The sequence below is a fragment of the Dipodomys ordii genome, unplaced genomic scaffold (assembly GCF_000151885.1).
Source record: "Dipodomys ordii isolate 6190 unplaced genomic scaffold, Dord_2.0 Scaffold17, whole genome shotgun sequence".
Taxonomy (NCBI): Eukaryota; Metazoa; Chordata; class Mammalia; order Rodentia; family Heteromyidae; genus Dipodomys; species Dipodomys ordii.
The window spans coordinates 8,963,432-8,982,009 of NW_012267233.1; the positions used below are offsets into that span (position 1 = coordinate 8,963,432).

Sequence of the window (18,578 nt, forward strand, 5' to 3'; positions counted from 1 at the left end):
GGCGGGCGGCCACGCTGCGAGACGGGCTGCAGCTGCGGGTGCGCTGGGGATGAATGGAGCGGGGCGGACCTCGCGCCGGCCTCGGGTGACAGCTGGGAGGAAGCCGGATTCTTGGGGCCGCGGGGAGCGCGGTCCCCCTCTGGCGGAGGAAAGTTGACCTCACTTGGGGCCAGGCGGCGGGGAAGCCCCTGTGTCAAAGTAGCGAGCTTGGAGGCCTTTGGCCCCTTCTGGAAGCCTCGGGGCTGGTGCTCCGCCCCTGCGGCGCTCCTGATTGGACCAAGTCGCCTTCACTCACCCCAGTCACCTCGTGAAGTCTGAGGATTAGTCACCATGGCTTCGTTTTCTGGTCCGCACCGAGACTCCGGGGCCTAAAGTGGGAGTAGGATGGGCCAGAGGGACTTAGTTACCAAGGACTGTCTTGGTTGTCGACAGTTAGTAGGGGTCACCACTTTTAACCCTGAAGCAGTGTGTTTATTCTAGACGCGTGTTCTTAGAACTACTGGCTCAGGAAACACTTGAGACCCAGCTCCCAGCCCCATGATGTTTCAGCAGATTTAACTGAATTTTGTGATAGCTTCTCGGTGGATCCATTAAGCTCTGCGTCCTGCTCGAGCTTCACCATTGATTCCCAGCTAGGCTGCGAATCTTAGGGCACTGAAGGGACTAACCTGGCAGAATTGTGGCTAGTCGTTAGCTGGTGAGGCCCTCTCCCTGTGTCTGTCTCTATTTGTCTTGTCTGTCTCTTTCACACACACACACACACACACACACACACACACACTAAATTATACATTGTAGGGGATATTTTCATACATGCGAATAATGTGCTTTGATTATAATCGCTTTCATGGTGTCAATTTTTTATACATATGAGAACATGAAGGTGTTAATATGAAAACAAGCCCCAAGGAGTTTAAGTCGGAAAGATTAACTGCTTGAAATCAACACAGCTTTTCTGCATTTTCCTTATTGTCTCTCCATCTTACTATTCCATGTAAAATTGAGGCATCACAATGCTTTACCTCTGTATATGTCATTAAAGCACTCTATGTTTACCAATTTTTAAAATTAGAAATAAAATTTACATTGCAGATCTTAAGAATACCGCTTTGACAAAAATTAGAACTGTTCCTGTTGTCACATACCTGTAATCCTTGCACTTGGGAAGGTGAGGCAAGAGAGAATTGGAAGCTAGGCTGGGCGAATATATTAGCAAGACCCTGTCAAAAAACCAGAACAGACAAGACAAAAACACAACCAACAGCTGTGTAACCTAAGCCTCTATGAAGATATTGATTATTGCTAACACCCCAGATAGCTCTACTTTTCTGGTTGTTTTTTAAACAATTGCTCTACAATTTCCTTATAAATGGAATAAATCTTTTTATATATAATACTATATTAATCAATAGGATATTCCTTTTTTTTTTTGTCGGTCATGAGGCCTGACTCTGGGCCTGGGCACTGTCCCTCAACTCAAGGCTAGTGCTCTACCATTTGAGCTACAAGGACATTTCCGGCTTTTTCTGTTTATGTGGTGCTGAGGAATCAAACCCAGGGCCTCATGCATGCAAGGCCAGCACTACCACTGAGCCACCTTCCCAACCCAGATATTTCTTTTAGTGCTGAATAGTAGTCTGTTGTATGAATACCTTCCCTAAATTTTATTAATGAGCTTTAGTTAGATATTGTGATTTCTGTGAAAACATACTTAACCAGTTTGACCTTATTAGCATCTTGCTAATAATATTTGGAATTTTATCAATTTCTCTTTAATCTCTTTTTTTATTCCAGGATTTGATTCATGGTGCCACATTGTATTTAGTTGTAGTGTCTCCCACAGCCTTCTCTGGCTTGTGTCAGAGAAGTTTTTCCCAGTCTTTCCCTTGCTTTGCATGACCTTCATAGTCTTAGAAGGATTGGCTGGGTAAACTACCCTTCAGTTGAGTTCTAATCACCATATTGAGGTTTTTAATTTTTAGGAAGAGTCTCATGGAGCAACTTTAGAATAATTAGAATAAAGATTCTATGTTCAAACAAAAAACAATTTTCAATTACTGTCAAGCGTGACTATAAAAGTTTCCTGTGTCTGACTGGTAATAAACACTTTCAGTCCTGTTCTTTCCTATATTCTCTTGAAATGATTATATGAAGGAATTTTGTTGCAGTGTTGTTCCTTATCCAAGTGATTTACACAAACCATTCTAAGTGAGAATAATTTATCTTAACCACATTTCAATTTCATCTTCATGCTTTTCTCTCTCCTTCCCCCCCCCCTTTTTTTTTTTTTTGCTTTTCCTGGGGCTTGAATTCAGGGTCTGGCCTGAGTGCTGTTTGAATGTTTTTTGCGCAAGGCCAGTGTGCTCTACCACTTGAGCCACAGGTCTATTTGCAGCTTTTTTGATGGTTAATTGGAGATAAGTCATGCATTTTTCTTACCTGTCTGGTTTTGAACATCGATCCTCAGAGCTTAGCCTCTTGAGTAGATAGGATTGCATGTGTGAGCCACTGGTGCCAGCCTTCATGCTTTTACTTTATCATAAACATTCCAAAGTGCTGGTGGCACGTGCCTGTAATCCTAGCTGCTCAAGAGGCTGAGATTTGAGGATGGTGATTTGAAGGCAGCCAGCCAAGGCCAGAAAGTCCATGAGACTCCCCGTTGCAACAATGAGAAGTACAAGTTGTCATGTCCAAAACGAGCTTTACAACGTCGGTGGGGGGGAAGGAGAAGGATTGGGATGGGGGGAGGCTGGGAAGGGATGTGAAGGGTAAACCAAAGGAGGAGGCTGCAATGCTTGGTAAGAAATGTACGCATTATCCTGCCCATGTAATTGTAACCCCTCTGTACAGTATGTTCACAAATAAAATAAAATTAAATTAAAAAAAAAGTCCATGAGACTCTTCTCCAATTAATCACAAAAGAAAAACAAACCTGAAGTAGCTCAAGTGGTAGTGTTAGCTTTGAGCAAATGGAGCCCAGGGACAGCACCCACACCCAGGCCCAGAGTTCAAACCCCGGACTGACAAAAACAAAGATAAACTTTCTATCTATCCTGTATGTAAATGGCTCTTATGCTACTATTAGTATCTCAATGACATTGTTTCTTTCACATTTGGGGAAAGCCTTAATACTTTAAGAATGAACATCTTCACTTAATGTTTCACAACCCTGAGTCTTGGGTTATTTTTTATTAGTATTGAGATTGATTACAAAAATGTGAGATAGTGATACTTATAAAGTCACAAACACATTTTAACCTTCAGGAAGCAAATTGTCATTATCATAGTCTAATGTTTGTGAATTCTATGAGTTTTAATGATAAAATTATTTTTTCCACATCGGGTGATATGTACATTTCTTTCGTTTTGTTTAGTGTTAGCTGTTCCTTCTTTCGCTCTCTCCCATCACTGCCCTTGAGTTGCTTAATTCATTTTCATCAATGTCAAGTGCAGCTGATGGGGCCCTCTGTTGTATATGTTTTCCCGTTTCCCTCTGATTCCGTGTCCTACTCCTAGCTTCCCTCAGATGTGCACATATTTATACACACACACACACACACACACATATGTGGTCAGGAACATGGAGTCCTTTAGAAATGATTCGCCAAATTGAGTGGAGGTCCTTTGTTTCTTGAGTCGTGTTTACTTTGTCATATCTCCTTGCATTTTGCATTTAGCATCCACATATCAGGGAGACCCATGTATGGTTTGTCTTTGCTCTTGGCTTACCTTCCTCAAAATGATTTTTTTCTGACTCCATCCATTTCCCTGTGAATGCCATTTTGTTCTTTCCAATGGCTGCATAATATTCCATTGTATATAGGTACCACAATTTTTTGATCCATTCATCTGTAGTGGGCATTTGGATTGTTTCCATATCTTGGCTATTGTGAACAGTGCTGCAATGAACATGGAGGTGCATGTGTCCTTGTATCCTGGTTTCTGTTGTTCAGGATAGATGCCTAGGAGTGGCATGGCTGGGTCATAGGGGAGGTCTATATTTAGCTTTCAGACTGCTCCGGACTGCTTTCCAAAGTGGTTGTATTAGTGTACATTCCCACCAGCAATGCAGTAGGGTTCCTCTTTCTCTGCATCCTCTCCAGCATTTGTCATTGGCTGAATTTAGGATGTTGGCCATTCTGACTGGGGTAAAGCAGTATTTGCAGTTCCTTTGCAGCCAGGGATGATGAACATTTCCTCATGAGTTTCTTTGCCGTTTTTGTCTCTTCTTCTGAGAAGTCTCTCTTTAGCTCCCTTATCCATTTAATGATTGGTTTATTAGATTTGGGAGGGGTTAGTTTTAAGTTCCCTGTATATAATGGGTATTAAGCCCTTGTCTGATATATTGCTGGTAAATATTTTTTTTCCCAATTAGTTGGCTGTCTTTCTAGTTTGGTAGCTATTTCTTTAGCTGTGCAGAAACTTTTTTTTAAGGTAGTCTCATTTGTCGAGTCTCTCCAATTTGTTGTAACCCTGGGACTCTATTCAGAAAGTTCCTACTGGGCCTGTAAGTAGTAGTTCTGCAGTAGTCTCACAGTTTCAGATTTGATGTTAAGGTCTTTAATCTATTTTGAGTTGATGTTAGTGAATGGTGACAGGCTTGGATCCACTTTTAGTTTGAGTCTTGGGTTATTTAAAGCAGCAAAACTTCAGAGCAGGATAATTATCCTACTTAGGATGATCAAGAATGAATTGTCCCCAACACAAGTAGTTTTTTGTTTGTTTCTTAAATCAGCTAGATAAGGGAACAATTAGAATGTGTATAGAGTGTTGTGTTATTTGGAATCTAGGATCACTATTGAGAACGTTGTTATAAGTTCTTTTTAGTTTGTGCACACAACACACAACTGGTCTTGTGTGGGGGACTAGGCCTTGAACTCAGTGCCTCCAGTGTTGTCCTTTGGCTTTTTCCATTCGTGCCTGGTGGTCTGCCATGGATCCATTTCCCACCTTTTGCTGATTAGTTGAAGAAAGGAGTCTCATGGGTTTGGGATTTGTCTGCCCACACTAGCTTTGAACCTGGATTCTCAGGTCTTATCCTCCTGAGTAGAATTATAAGTGTCTCCTCCTAGATGAAATATTTTTTTTCCCTTAACTAAGGGTGGTGCCTTGGTTCTGGTTGAGGTAAACATAGGATTTAGGTCTAGAGTGCTTCTGAATCCTTCAAACTCTCCTTTACTATTTCTAGTTTTATATTTCTCACCACTCAGAATTCTAGCAAATAGTCTCTGATTATAATACTGGAAAGCAGTAATCATTGAATTGAAAATAGAAATGTAGGTATAGCTAAATCCTAGAACTTTTTTTTAGTGTTATAGTAGGAATTTGTGTTTACTCCAAGATCACACTGGATTAAGTGTTTGTTTACTTAGTACACCAAGCTTTTTTTTTTTTTTGTCAGTTGTGAGGCTTGAACTCTGGGACTGGGTGCTGTCCCTCGGTTCTGCCCAAGGCTAGCGATCTACCACTTGAGCCACAGTGCTACTTCTGTTTTCTGAGTGGTTTATTGGAGATAAGAGTCTCACAAACTTTTCCTGCCCTGCTCTGCTTGGGCTGGCAATCCTCAGATCTCAGCCTCCAGAGTAGCTAGGATTAAGGCATGAGCCACTGGCCCTCAGCTTACTAAGCCTTTTTAATTTTCCATTAAAAATATTTTGTATATAAAAGTTGTGGAAGGTGCTTAGAAAGTTTCAAATTTTAGCAACAAATTTCAGTTTTAGATGGCAAAAAATAGAATTGGATGAAAGCTCAAAACCCATAAATGGGTAGATAAAGCAACTTGATTAGATGACTGGATCACAATTCTGAGGGGTTTTTTGTGTGTGTGTGTGTAGTTTTTTTTGTACATTTTTATTGTAAAAATGCTGTACAGAGGGGTTACAGTTAGATGAACAAGATAATAAGTACATTTCCTATTGAGCATTGTTGCCTCCTGCTTTGTGGCACAGCAGTTAGAAATATTACCTACATTAAAAAGGTAATGAGAGCTGGGTGCTGGTGGCTCACACCTGTAACCCTAGCTACTCCGGAGGCTGAGATCTAAGGATCTGATCTGATCTGAGATCTGATATCCAGCCAGGGCAGGAAAGTCTGTGAGACTCTTAATCTCCAATTATCTACAAAAAAAATTTGAAGTGGCTCATTGGCCCAGAGTGGTAGAGCACTAGCCTTGAGCCAGAGAGCTCTGGGACAGTGCCTAGGCCCTGAGTTCAAGCCCCACAACCAATAACAAAAAAGAAGCAATAGGGTGGGGAGGTAGTTGGTATTTTAGTAGTAGCAAACCCTTTGAAAACATTTAGTGTAATGTAACCATGAAAGAAAATATTTCTACTAAAACTTACTTTGTATAAGTTCATCTTTGTCAGCCTAAGTAAATCACAACCTGATTTTTTAAATAAAGAAGTGTCTACTTTGATTTCCTTTTAGGGCGAACTTTCTGACCAAGTATACAACTACCCAGAGGGCCTAGGAGAAGTGCTGTATAGAGAGCAGTTCGACTTCAACGCTGAGCCACCTTGGGAACCTAGCTGATGATAGGGGGGTTCCATCTCCTAACTTGTCCATGTAAGTATATTCATATTTGAGGAGATCTTAATAAAATTGAAATAAACAAATTCTGTGTGATTGATAGTGTTTTTCAAAACTTGAAATTGTATGTTTATATCTTTATACCTCTAAAATAGCCTTTAGCCCAAAGGTGTAGTTTCAGTGATGAGTGCCTGCCTGACAAATACAAGGCCCTGAGTTTAGACCGCAGGACTGCAAAAAATAAGTAAAAATAAGTAAAAGAGTCTTGCTAGTTACAAGCTTTAGACTTGGTTGTTTTATGCATTGGATGGGACATTTGTAATTTAACATGTTTAAATAAATAATAAATGCCAATATTTTAGTACATTTTACAGTATAAATTTTAGGAAATTATACTGGTATTGGCTTTGATAGTTGGAGAGTGTCTTTTTTTTTTTTTTTTTTTTGGTCCGGTCGTGGGGCTTGAACTCTGGGCCTGGGCACTGTCCCTCAGTTCTTCAGCTCAAGGCTAACGCTCTACCACTTGAGCCACAGTGCCACTTCCGGCTTTTTTCTTTTTGCTTATGTGGTGCTGAGGAATCGAACCCAGGGCCTTGAGCATGCAAGGCAAGCACTCTACCACTGAGCCACCTTCCCAGCCCTGGAGAGGGTCTTTTATTTAAGATGTAATTTATTGTTAAGCCATTTAATATACTAATTACAAGTTTTGGGGCTCAATCTGAAAAAAAGTAAACAATTTCATTATTGATTACTCCTAGAGATTGAACCTACGAATTCTTGCATGCTAAGCAGTGCTCCATTACTGCAACTACATCACTTCAGCCTTGCCAGTCCTGGGGCTTGAACCTCAGGGGCCTGGGCACTGTCCCTGAGCTCTTTTTGCTCATGTACTCTGTCACTTGAGCCACAGCGCCACCTCTGGCTTTTCTGTTTATGTGGTACTAAGGAATTGAACCCAGGGCTTCATACATGCTAGGCAAGCACTGTAGCACTAAGCTAGATTCCCAGCCCCCAAAGACATTCTTTTTTTTTTGGGTCAGTCATGGGGCCTGAACTCTGAGCCTGGGCACTGTCCCTCAGCTCTTCAGCTCAAGGCTAGCGCCCTACCACTTGAGCCAAAGCGCCACTTCCAGCTTTTTCTGCTTATGTGGTGCTGAGGAATCGAACCCAGGGCCTCATGCATGCAAGGCAAGCATTCTACCATGGAACCACCTTCCCAGCCCCCAAAGACATTCTTTTTTTTTCGGGGGGGGGGTCTGGTCATGGGGCCTGAACTCTGGGCCTGGGCACTGTCCCTCAGCTCTTCAGCTCAAGCCTAGCGGCCTACCACTTGAGCCACAGTGCCACTTCCGGCTTTTTGCTTATGTGGTGCTGAGGAATCGAACCCAGGGCCTCTGGCTTGCAAGGCAAGCACTCTACCACTGAGCCACCTTCCCAGCCCCCCCCCCAAGACATTCTTAATAGAGCAAAAAAGTCTGCTGTCATTTCTCTCAGTGAAACTGTACATAAGAATGGCTAAGTCCTAGGGTTTTTTCCCCCATAGTTATGAACATCTTGCCAGACTAACTGTGATTTTCAGGAGTTTATATTTCTTTCTGTAAAATGATCCTTCGTTAGCGGGAAGAACTGGTTGTTTTTATAAGACTCGCTGAAAAATCCTTCCTATGCCTCCAAAAAGCCACTGTCCAAACAAGATTTTCAAGGCAGTTTTTAAATACTTGATATTCACGTATGCATTGACTTCAAAATTGTGCAAAAGTAAGTTGTCAATAAACTGCTTGCATTGTGATTGACTCATTTTTTAAAAAATGCATTGCATAGAAACTTCTTTTTTTTTTTTTTTTTTTTGGTCTGGTTGTGGGGCCTGAAGTCTGGGCCTGGGCGCTGTCCCTCAGCTCTTCAGCTCAAGGCTAGCACTCTACCACTTGAGCCCACAGAGCCACTTCCGGCTTTTTTTTCCTTTTTTGCTTATGTGGTGCTGAGGAATCAAAGCCAGGGCCTCAGGCATGCAAGGCAAGCACTCTACCACTGAGCCATCTTCCCAGCTCCGCATAGAAACTTCTTAGTGTTTGTTTTATTGTACTGAAACTTAGGTGTTTTTCAGTTGATTAGAGACTGAGGGAATAGCATTAGAAATTTTTAGGAAAACTGAGTATTTGCTTAGTCTTAGAGCAAATCTTTAAAATGCATTTGATGTTTGACTCATATTTTTAAGGTGTAAAAGAAGGAAAAAAACAATTTAAACAGGATTTCTTGGAAGTTCTACAACCTAGAACGTTGATGGGAGGCTTTCATATTGTGGGCCTTGTAACAATATTTTCTTACCTGTATAAATTTGAGCAAATAGCTTATTTGAATCACAATTGCAACATAAAGCTGTATTCCACCAGTTCTTTTAGTCCTAAAGAGGCACAGTGATTTTTCTTTTGTGGGTGTACTTTTGCTTGACATGCATTGTAGTTTTGGATGAGGAATGTGAATCTCACCCATCAACCTGAATCAGAATCTGCATTATTTAACCAGCTGGCTTGTATGCATATTAAAGTAGGTTTGCCACCATCTTAGAACCACTAGTTATTTTTTGTTTGTTTCTTTTCCGTTTTATTAAGTAGCATCTATTAGTTTTTCAAGGGCGTTTTCATTGTGACATTTCCATATATGCATAGGATGTACCCATTCAAATTCACCTTTTATCTCATCTCCTCTCTCCCCTTCATATATGGGTATAAAGTATTCACCTTCTGTTGGCCACTCTAACTGCTTCCTTTGGCAGTTGTTTTTTTTACTTTACAATGATTCTTTTTGTTATTCTTCATCTGTTGTATGTAGTAACATTACAAAGGATTCTACCATTGTAATTCACACGGTTTGTACATTATAGTTTAGTCTAATTCACACGGTTTGTACATTATAGTTTAGTCAGATTAACTATTCTCTTTTCGTTATTTCTTGTACATCTAACATATCCAGTTTTTTCTTCCATTTTAGCTTGAAGATTCAAAATGTTTTGAGGTAGGGTTTGGTTGATAGTCATTAGTATAGAGTCTAAGGTAGAAGTAAGAATAAGTTTGATCTTTTAGTCAGACAGACCATAGTAAAGAATAAGCTTTTTAGTTCAAATCTTTTGTATTTAATATTTCTAGTAGTTTTGTTCTTAGACATTTGAAATTGGTAATGTGATATGTTTATGAGTGATTTCAACCAAATTTGGGAAAAGTGTCCTCATGATAATACTGTGTTGGGTGCTGGTGGCTCATGCTTGTAATCCTAGCTGCTCCATAGGCTGAGATCTGAAGATAGTGGTTTGAAACCAGAAAAGACCATGAGACTTCCTTTTTTTTTTTTTTTTTGACTAGGCCTGGGGCACTGTCTTTGAGCTTCTTGGGCTTAAGACTAGCACTCTACCACTTGAGCTGCAGTGCTATTACCAGCTTTTTCCAGGTTGTTTATTGGAAGTAAGAGTCTTCCCTGCCCAGGCTGGTGGGCTTTGAACCTCCATCCTCAGAACTCAGCCTCTTGAGTAGCTAGGATAACAGGCTTAAGCCATGGGCCCCCAGCTGTGAGACTCTTACCTCCAACAAATTACTCAGAAAAAACTGAAAGTGTTGCTGTGGCTGGAGTGGTAGAGCACTAACCTTGATCAAAGAAAGTTCTAAGGACAGCACCTGGCCTGAGTTTAAGCCCCAGGTTCAGTGTGTACACACACACACACACACACACACACACACACACACACACGATAATTGTAGAACTCAGAAAGTCCATGTGTCTCCTCCAGGTTCAGTGTGTACACACACACACACACACACGATAATTGTAGAACTCAGAAAGTCCATGTGTCTCCTCCGTTAGGGCGTGAAGGGGAGAATGGGAACAGATGACATGCAAAAGACATTTATTATTATTCTGACAGCCATAGTGACTTGCTTTTATACGCTTACTATGTCCAGGTACAATTTACATTATGTTAAAAGAGCTCATTACTTGATGCTTTGCTCTAAAATTACAGTTCTACAATCCTTATTCATATAATTCTGAAATCCAAAAGCCCTTGAATTTTTTTTATTCCTTCCTCAATAATGACCTAAACTAATTAGGAGAAAAACTTGACCCAAATCTGTTCTCCTTTAGGTTATTTTTGTTCTATTCCACTTAAGAGTTAATGTTCCTTAATTTTTCTATAAAATATTGTGATTATAGAGAGCTAATTCACATTTTCTTGGAGAATGTTAATATGTACACAAAGTGTGTGTGTGTGTGTGTGTGTGTGTGTATGTGTGTATTGCTTTAAGAATTGACAAATATGCTGAGTGCTGGTGGCTCACACCTGTAATCCTAGCTATTGGGGAGGCTGAGATCTGAAGACCACAGTCACACTTCAAAGCCAGCCTGGGCAGGAAAAGCCATGAAACCCTTATCTCCAATAAACCACTCACAAAACCAGAAGTGAGGCTGTGGCTCCAGTGGTAGAGTGCTAGACTTGAGCTGAAGAGCTGAGGGACATCACCCAGGCCCAGTGTTCAAGCCCCATAACCAACAACAACAAAAAAAAATTGACAAATGTGTGTGTGTGTATTAACAAAACATATAGCTATAGGGACTCTGTTTGAACTAGATAATATTCTAGTACCTTAGTAGAATTTCTTTGCAGGTAGGTTGAACAAACAAAACACCTAGTTGTCATCAGCTGACATTATGTTCATGTCAGGACAAAAAGCATTTTAAATATGTCACAGCTTACACATGATTCTAATAGGACTTGCCCTATCTAATATTAACTAAGAAATGTTCTTTATGAATTTGCTAATATGATTTCCTCACATTGTCAGAAAAGGGAAGTGTTGACCAATAATGGGCAGGGAAATATGATTTGGTAATTCAAAATACTGTGATAAAAGCAAGTTAAACAACATAAATTAATGGTGATTGGTTCTCTTTGACAAAAAATAGGATTAAAACTATGAGTCAGGACCTGGTGGCTCACACCTGGAATCCATCTATTCAGGAGGCTTGAGATCTAAGGTTTGAAGTCAACCCAGACAAAAAAGTCTGTGAGGCTCTTATTTCTAATTAACCACCAAAAAGCCTGAAGTGGAGCTGTGGCTCAAGAGATAGAGCTCCAACCTTGAAAGAAAAAGCTGAGAGACAGTGTCCAGGTCATGAGTTCAAGCCCCAGTACTGGCAAAAAGTACATATATCCTCTTGGTGTGCATAAAGCAATTTAATGGTGCCTTTCTACTTGTATAAAGTGTATAGAAAACTACAAGCATAAAGTGACTTGATAGCATTCTAATATATAACAAGGTTTTTAAGACAGGATATTTCCCCCTTCCAGGCCCCCCTTTCCCCCCACACGCAAAAAAAAAAAAAGGCCTTTTATTTGCCGCTATTTTAGTTTTAAATGGATTCTTGGACTGGCGGCTCATCTGTATATGTTTGTTTGACTTTAGCACCCTCTTGTCCCCCAGTAGCTTTTCCAGAGCTACCACCTTCACCATAAAGCTCTCTAATTTTTTCTGATTCAAATTTGGGCTTCTCCAGCATTTTTTACTTTCATAATAGACACCAGTCTACGTTTCGCTGGTCATGGTTTTCATCATGTTATAGATTTGTTGATGTTGAGTATAGGAGGTCTTGCATATCTGTTTTTTTTTTTTTAAACCAACACAGAACACACAAGAGCTTCAATCATGGTCCGCCACTTTTTGACCATGAGCACATTTTGTCTCAGGTGATATCCTATGCCATGAATGTCAGGCAGTTCTTGCCCTGAACATCCTCAGTATTTAGCTTAAATTTTCTAAATGCAACCTCATAATTCTGCAGATCAGGTAGGCTCACTTCAGGCATCTAACCCTTGAGGGCTTCAGATGTGATTTTGGTTTCTTGAGTCCTCATGACTGGTCATTGCTTTCACATTGTACACAATCTTTCTTAAAAAGTGAATCAACTACTTTCTTCTTGGCTCCTGCCTTTTGTAAGGCACTTACTCTTGCCAACTACATGGTGATATTCAGAGAACCAAAATGGCAGGATAATCTTTCCTTGAGCAGATTTCCCCCCCTCTAGGATGGCCAGAAAAGTTACAAAAAGTAGTATAGGTCAGTTTTTAGGATGGTTCTTGGATTTATTATAGAGGAGAATTGGGCTGAGAGAACTGATGGTAACTACCAATTTGGGTTTAATCACACTTCATCCAGTTTGGTCTTGTTCAGTATTTTTAATTTGAAGTTTTTCTCTATTCCTCCCCACTCCCTGAAGAAAAATACCATTGCAGAACATTTAACTCCTATTAGAGCAAATGATTTATAAGAAAGGTTTGTAAAAATGGTAAATTTTGTTGGCTGCTATTCTAGGCTGGCCACTATTCAGATGAGCCTAAGGAGGCTCTTTTGGTAAAGTATTCGCAGGTAAAGCTCAGGAAACACAGGTATTTTGTCCTTCCACTTCATTCAGAGTCATCTTGCAACTTTTTAAGACAAATGTCTGCTAACTGAAGCTGACATAACTATGTTTTTCTCTGATCTATTGTTCTCTTCATGGCATGAATAGAAAGTGTTTGTATCCAGTATTAGACTGTTCAGCTTAAAGATGCCCAAACTGTACCAGCTTCTATGAAGTTTAAAATGCCTGTGATAAAAGACTTGAAGTAGGAGTCAGAACAAACTCCAAGGACTTGTTCTTTTTTTTTTTTGCCTTATATATAGATAGAATCCTGTACTTCAAATCTTTATTACTTTATTTGCTGTGGAATTTTGTTACTTTTTGATCATTTACTATCTAGCTTTGTCAGCTTATGAGCTGCTCTTTGTTACCTTTGTTACTCTTTGTTACCTTGAGCAGAAATTTGAGGGATTTTTATTATATTTTAATCTGTGAGGTGTGTGGAAAACTAACCTCTAGATCTGCTCTGTTCAGAGTAGTAGCCATTTGATAGGTGGCTATTTAAGTTCAATAAATTAGAACTAATATTAGGGGCTAGGGTTGTAGTTTACTAATAGTAGAGTGCTTACCTTGCCTAGGTGAAGCTGCTCTAAGTTAGATTCCCCAGTTCTAGGGGGGGGAAAGTTGTCATTTTAGTCATTTTGGGATTTGAACTCAGTGTTTCACACTTGGCTAAGCAGTTGCTATTCTGTTTAAGCCATGCTTTCTGCCCTTTTTGCTCTCATTACTTTTGAGATAGGGTCTTATTTGAGCTAGCTTTATGGAGATCTTCCCAATCTCAGCTTTCTGAGTAGCTGGGATTATAAGTATTTCCTGGATAAAATTTATTATTTTGCTTTTTAAAATTCAGCTCTTGCTAGGTGCCCATGGCTTATACATGTTATCCTAGCTACTCAGAAGGCTTAAGAGCTAAGGATCTCCATTCAAAACTAGCCAGGGCAGAAAAATCCAGGAGACTTATCTCCAATTAGCCACTCTCCCAAAAAAGCCAGAAGTTTATTATAACACCTAGCAACATACTACTTTGAATATGCAGCTTCCCGGTCCCCCCCACCTTTTTTTTTGTGGTTTATAACACCTTTAGGCTTCATCTATAGTGCCAGAGATCATCCTTTGGAAGCCTCTTCTAGAGGTCTTCTGGCCAATTCTAAAGTTACTCTATGTGGTAAGTAACTTTTTTTGTTGTTGAAGGTAGAATGTAAAGAGGGCTTAGAAATCATTTTCTTTTTTTAAAGTTGTGAGTTAAGTGCTGAGTCATCCTGTGCTTATATAAAAGTAAAGATAGAAATGCATCTTCAAAATAACTGTACATTTCAAAATATTTTTCATTTCTAGTGAGTAAAAGTCCTGTTAGAAACAAGGTGTGGTTTATTGAGGTTGCATTTCCTGCTTAGGTGTTTCTGAAACAATACTCTCAACCTTTCAGCTCTCCCTGTTCTACTTCCAGGGAGGTCTTCACTTCAGAAATCCAAGACTCATATTCATCCAGCTTGGTGTCAAGTGGGCTGTTGCTGCCAGAATTATCTTGTGATTATTTGAGAGATGTGTCAGTTTCTTCTGAAGTACAGTCAACTGTAGAAGCCTTTGTAGCAGGTGTGTAACAAGGCAAGTGCCCAGCTGCTGCAGCCACTACTCTTGGAGCTACCTTCCCAGTGAACATGAGGACTCCACTGCCTCATGAAAGGGCTCCAGGGAGCATTGTGGTTCTTGGGAATCTTGGTTTCTTTTGGCAGCTCTTCATGGAAAATGTATTATCAAAAACACCAATATAAAAGTATAAAATGAAGAATGCTACACATTTCTTAACAGCTCTGAGTCCAAGAAATTATTGACAAAAGTAGTATCGTGATGACAGAAACTCTACTAGTGTTAAATAAACCCAAGTTTTCTCTCAGCTATATATCAATAAGGTGTTTGGTTGTTTAAGTAGCTTTAAAAGTGCTTGTAAGTAGACACAACTTCTTAGTAATGATTGATAATAAACATTGGGCTTTTATTAAAAATGATATGCTATTAAGCAAAAGTGTAGAGTCTTAAGATTTACATAATGTAGTCAAAACGGTGCTGTGACTTTTCATTTACCACTGATAAATAATATCTAATACTTCCTTTGCTTTAAGGCAAATATGTCTCATAAGTCTTCTGTGACCACTATAGTGTGTTTTTGTTAACATTAAGGAAATGCAAGCAAAGATTTCTGGAGGTGGGATTTTTGTTTTGTTTTGTTTTTTTTTGGTCAGTCGTGGGGCTTGAACTCAGGGCTTGGTGCGTTGTCCCTCAAGTCTAAAGCTCAAGGCTAGTGCTCTACCACTTGAGCCACAGCGTCACTTCCGGGATTTTTAGTGGTTTATTGGAGATAAGATTTTCACAGACTTTCCTGCCTGGGCTGACTTTGAACCATGCTCCTCAGATCTCAGCCTCCTGGGTAGCTAGGATTACAGGTATGAGCCACTGGTGCCTGGCTTCTGTTTTTTAATCCCCTTTTAGCACTACTTCAGTGAGATGGGCATAAAATGTTGAAGAATGGGAAAGATTCCAGATAAGCCTACCTTTGCTTTTTTTTAACTTGTCTCTCTTTGATAATTGGAAATACTAGATTTCCACATGGCATTTTATTGGAGTTTGCTACTCAGAATGTCTTAGAAAACTTATTTTGAAGTTTTTTGTGTTTCATAGAATTTTTGGGACCTAGATTTTAGCTCTTAATTTAACTAGTAGTTGAGTTTTGCATTTACATATAGAGTACTTGAGTGTGAAGGTTTTTAGCTATCTTTTTTTGGGGGGTCTGGTCGTGGGGCCTGAACTCTGGGTCTGGGCGCTGTCCTTCAGCTCAAGGCTAGCTCTCTACCACTTAAGCCACAGCACTACTTCCGGCTTTTTTCTTTTTGCTTACGTGGTGCTGAGGAATCGAACCCAGGGCCTCATGCATGCAAGCAAGTGCTCTACCACTGAGCTACCTTCCCAGCCCTTTAGCTATCTTTAAAAAAAAAAACTAAGTAGTAAAAAAGAAGTTTCAGCCAGGCGCTGGTAGCACGCCTGTAATCCAAGCTACTCAGGAGGCTGAGATCTGAGGATCGCAGTCCAAAGCAGGCCTGGACAGGAAAGTCTATGAGACTCTTATCTCCAGTAAACCACTAGAAAACTGGAAGTGGTGCTGTGGCTCAAGGGGTAGAGCGCTCACCTTGAGCTGAAGAGCACAGGGACAGTGCCCAAGCCCCACAGTTCAAGCCCACGACCAAACACCCCCCCCCAAAAAAAAGTTTCAGTTCCATAAGTCAGGTGTTGAGTAGAATGCATCTTGATCAATCAATGCCACCCTTTGTAACGTGTGTGCACCTGTGCGCTCGCTTGTGTGTGTACACATGCTAGTCCTGGGGCTTGAACTCAGATCTGGGCACTGTCCCTAAACTTTGTGCTTAAGGCTAGTGCTCTACCACTTGAGCCACAGTTCCACTTCTGGCTTTTTTGGTAGTATAGAGATAAGAGTCTTCACAGACTTCCTGCCCATATTGACATCAAACTGCAATCCTTAGATCTCAGCCTCCTGAGTAGCTAGAATTTATAGCTGTAAGTCACTGGCACCTGGCTTCTTTGAGCTGCTTTTAAGAATGTGGTATATAGCTGGGTTCTCATGGATCAGGCCTTGTTATCCTTGCTACTCAGGAGGCTGAGAAGGAGCATGTAAGCTGTTTAGGTAGATACAAATGAAAAAAATAGAAAATTGGGGTCTACGAGAATAAACTTGTAAATAATAACTATAGGAGTTTATGTATGTCTGAGAATCATTATTTGACTGTGGAGATAAAGTCCTGTTAAAGAGATCCACATTGGATTTCCACAAATAGAATATTGTTGTTTTATAGAGATGAAGTACAGGGTGCGGGGGCAGGCTTTATGTTTTGTTTTGAACTTTGTTTGATAACAGTGTTTTAAAGCAATTCCTGGCATACTCCTCACTATAAAGGCCTTTCAGATTTAAGCTAATTTAAGCAGACAGTGAGAATTGAACCTACTAGATTATATATTCTGAAAATACTTGGAAAGAGTATATTTTCCCCTATGATAATATTGTAGGAAAGTGTGCGCATTTGAGTGAAAAAGCCAAGCAGTAACAAAAGTCCGTGAGTTCAAGCCCTGGTACCGGCACACCAAAAAAAGTAAAGTGTAGGCATTCATCGGGTAAGATTTATCCAGTGGTCCTGATGTTTTTGTAGCTACTGACTGTTACAGGAAAACTACCTTTCCTTAGCTACAAGATACTCAAGTTATTGTGTCTTGTCTTAAAAAGCAGACCTTTTGCATTTAGCAGCAGTTAACTGTGGTGGTTTACAATCAGTATCCAAGGTCCTTAAGTAAGTGCTGCATAGATAATAGAATGATTTTCTTTTCTTTTTTTTTTTTCTTTTTGGTCTGTGGTGGGGCTTGAACTCTGGGCTTGGGCGCTGTCCCTGTATTCTTCAGCTCAAGGCAAGCACTCTACCGCTTGAGCCATAGTGCCACTTCCAGTTTTCTATTGGTTTTATTGGAGATAAGAGTCTCATGGCCTTTCTTGCCCAGGCTGGCTTTGAACCGCGATCCTCAGATCTCAGCCTCTGAGTAGCTAGGATTACAGGCGTGAACCACCAGCACCGGCTTCAAATGATCTTCTAAGTGCTTTGATCAGTGTCATAAAAATGATGCTCACACTGCTTGAAATAAATCTGTATCCTTACCCTAAAATGTACTTTGGGGGCACAGATTTAACAGTCTGGGTATTGCATTCAAAAATATTTAAGCAGTGATTCCACTTCTCTATGTATTAGGTCTCATGTAGTTGTAGCTAAAATACCCCCCACCCCCAGTAAAATAAATGCCTTCAACATTTTAGCATGAAATAGATTTGGTGAGTTGAACAGAATATATTTGGTTTCTTGGGAATTGAACTGTTATTTAAGTTTAGTTTTTAAAATTTTAACTTTAAAAGACTAGTACCTTTTTGTGAAATTTGACTAATACTGTAGTTTATTTATTCATTTTGATGCAACCACAAAGCTAACATTTTTGGGGGCCATGTAATGGAGCTTGCTTTCAAGATGAGGACCATCACCCAAGGTGAACTGTATGTAGCTTGGAGCAATTGAGAGCTGAAGAAGTGGTAGGAGGAATCAAAGACATAAAGGCTGTGCAAATTTTAAAATAGATTGCCAAGACAGCTACTCCATGCCCATTATTAATGTACAACCAGAAATCAGTACTGTGGGTGAATTGTATCCTATTTGGAAATTCTTTTTTTGTCGGTCATGGGGCTGAAATCTGGGCCTGAGCGCTGTCCCTCAGCTCAAGGCTAGCGCTCTACCACTTGAGCTACAGCGCCACTTCCTTGTATCCTATTTGGAAGGTTTGTTTTTATCTTGATGTCAGTCATTTCTTAAAGTAATGTAAGGAGCAGTGTTATTCAGCAAAGAAGATACACCTATTGTATCAGGATTTGCTGACCTAGATTAGAATGGGTGTTCTGAAGGAGGGGAAGATTTGTTTGGTTGATTGGCAGGAATTAGCCTGAAGCTTTAAAAAATAAATAAATAAAAATCATAGGTCTTGGGCTGGGAAGATGGCTCAGTGGTAGA

General features: G+C 40.1%; 1 protein-coding gene across 2 annotated transcripts in view; it reads left to right on the forward strand.

Moving 5' to 3' along the window:
- The window catches only part of Azin1 (antizyme inhibitor 1), a 34,650-nt gene that overhangs the window by 838 nt on the left and 15,234 nt on the right, over positions 1-18,578 (forward strand). Inside the window, exons 2-3 of one of the 2 annotated variants that reach the window (XM_013012518.1) lie at positions 6,427-6,564; positions 14,420-14,565. The gene's annotated coding sequence lies outside the window, so the exon portion shown is untranslated. The remainder of the gene's footprint in view (positions 1-6,426; positions 6,565-14,419; positions 14,566-18,578) is intronic. The other variant, XM_013012516.1, reaches the window with a different exon arrangement.